The sequence below is a fragment of the Schistocerca nitens genome, chromosome 5 (assembly GCF_023898315.1).
Source record: "Schistocerca nitens isolate TAMUIC-IGC-003100 chromosome 5, iqSchNite1.1, whole genome shotgun sequence".
In the NCBI taxonomy this organism is placed as follows: Eukaryota; Metazoa; Arthropoda; class Insecta; order Orthoptera; family Acrididae; genus Schistocerca; species Schistocerca nitens.
In genome coordinates this window covers 272,244,764-272,247,361 of record NC_064618.1, presented here as the reverse complement: position 1 = coordinate 272,247,361, position 2,598 = coordinate 272,244,764, and the positions used below count along the sequence as shown (strand labels likewise).

Genomic DNA, 2,598 nt, shown 5'->3' with positions numbered 1-2,598 from the left:
ATACTTATGGCTCATTTATTTTATCATGTGTCTAAGAATTATAAGAATTATACGTAACGAGTATTCTGGACTGTTAAACTTCTCTAACCATTCAGATTACGGTGTTTCAAAGTTTCACCAAATCATTTCAGTAGATTGTCGTGATACGTTCCTGTTGATAGACTCCATCCGTATTTCTCGTGGCACTACAAGCCTTTGTGAGCCGTAGTATAAATAAATAATAATTTATTATTACTTCAGTAGTAATTTCATCAAACTTACTGACTTTTTAGTCAACGGCCTTGCCGCAGTGGTAACACCGGTTCCCGTCAGATCACCGAAGTCAAGCGCTGTCGGGCTGGGCTAGCACTTGGATGGGTGACCATCCGGTCTGCCGAGCGCTGTTAGCAAGAGGGATGTATGTACTCAGTTCTTGTGAGGAAAACTCAGGAGTTACCTGATTGAGAAATAGCGGCTCCGTTTTCGTTAACTGACATACGACCGGGAGAGCGGTGTGCTGACCACATGCCCCTCCATATCTGCATCCACTGACGCCTGAGGGCTGAGGATGACACAGCGGCAGGAGTTTGGATTAGTTTATTGACTTTTATAAACTCTTTTTGATGTTTATTAATACCATAATTGTGATCGATATTATTGATAATTGTGATTCCTTCCGTTTCATAATTTCTATATATGCAATGTATTCTACAATCATGTGTCGCGGCCACTGAAATCAAATAGGAGTCGGTGACGTATAGAATAATCTATCACGACGAAACACAAAAACACGTAAATTATGCTACTGATGATATATGATATTGGAACTCAGCACAACGGGGAAATCAGTTGTAAGTAGCAGCATGTATAGCTTACATTTTACCCAGTGCATAATCCCTCCTTTGCTACAAAAAACGGCTTCCCCTGGAATTCGCATTTTCCCCCGTTTGCATGGGCCATTGAATTCGAATGGCACACGCAGTGAAGACCGTCAACGCAGCTGATGCGTGAAATGCGGTCATAATACCAGTAACGGAAAAATGGCAACTCGCATTTCGCGACACGCTCTGAAAAGTTCGAAATATTTCATTTTCCCTTTCACAGCGCTGACGCTCGCCGTTCACGCAATATGGTGCTGTCGCAGCCTACCCGTTATGGAAATTGATCCACTGAAATGGCTTTTGCTCCTGTTTTAATTGGCAGCTAAATGGATCTCATAGCTCTATTCGTCCATTAGCTTAATAGAGAAGTATAGTAAAAAGAGCACAGTACAAAGAATTCACAACTTTTCTAGAGGCAGTCAATGTTGTTGTGAGTTGTTTTGGATCCGAGGTCGTTGCAACGTAACTTTCGTTCGTAAGTAACAAGGTAATAACTTTGAGTAATATGTAAAATACAAAATTTTTATCCGGGAAAACAGCAAGTTTCGTCAGAAAAACGTTATTATTCATAGAATCACGAAGAAGAAGACTCATTACCGACTCACTTACCACACAAGTGGCACTGATCGATAAAACCCAATCTGAAACGCAATTATTTATCACTAGTTGTTACTACAGAAGAATGCTGAAGATTAGATGGGTAGATCACGTAACTAATGAGGAAGTATTGAATAGGATTGGGGAGAAGAGGAGTTTGTGGCCAACTTGACAAGAAGAAGGGATCGGTTGGTAGGACATGTTCTGAGGCATCAAGGGATCACCAATTTAGTATTGGAGGGCAGCGTGGAGGGTAAAAATCGTAGAGGGAGACCAAGAGATGAATACACTAAACAGATTCAGAAGGATGTAGGCTGCAGTACGTATTGGGAGATGAAGAAGCTTGCACAGGATAGAGTAGCATGGAGAGCTGCATCAAACCAGTCTCAGGACTGAAGACCACAACAAAATCAGTTGTTACGTTTGGTTACACTCGCACGTCATTTGTTTTGTTATGATGAGTGATCGTAAGTAAGTAACCTATTGTACGCCAGCTCACCTTACATAGTTGCCTATTCGGGTAATCAGAGCGCAATGCCGAGCGATGCATATGTAGAGACGTGGGCATATGCAACGTGTACATTATCCAACAAATTTGTTAAATTTAAATGTGTTTTACGTTCAATGATGCCAAAAAAGATATTCCAGTCGTTAGTTCACCCTTTAGGTGTCGACTTCTTTCTTTTTTCTTTCTAGAGTAGTCTTATGTTTTTTCTCGCGGTTCATATCACATCGAAATCGGTTCAGTGGTTTGGTCATGAAACCGTAACAGATAGAGTTACTTTCGCATTTAATAACATTAGTATGGAAGTATCGATTAAGCACTGTGAGTACTGTATAAGCATTGTACGCTAACTGTTACCCACGGCCACGCTCGACAATCGGTAAAATAAAGTGAAATGTAAATGTGGTTTGAATTTATTGACCGCCGCGCGGGATTAGCCGAGCGGTCTAGGGGCTGCAGTCATGGACTGTGCGGCTGGTCCCGGCGGAGGCTCGAGTCCTCCCTCGGGCATGGGTGGGTGTGTTCGTCCTTAGGATAATTTAGGTTAAATAGTGTGTAAGCTTAGGGACTGATGACCTTAGCAGTTAAGTCCCATAAGATTTCACACACATTTGAACATTTGATTTATTGGCCAGG

General features: G+C 41.8%; 1 pseudogene; it reads left to right on the top strand.

Moving 5' to 3' along the window:
- The first annotated feature begins 271 nt into the window (after positions 1-271).
- LOC126261118 (5S ribosomal RNA) lies at positions 272-389 on the top strand (annotated as a pseudogene).
- The last annotated feature ends 2,209 nt before the right edge of the window (positions 390-2,598 follow it).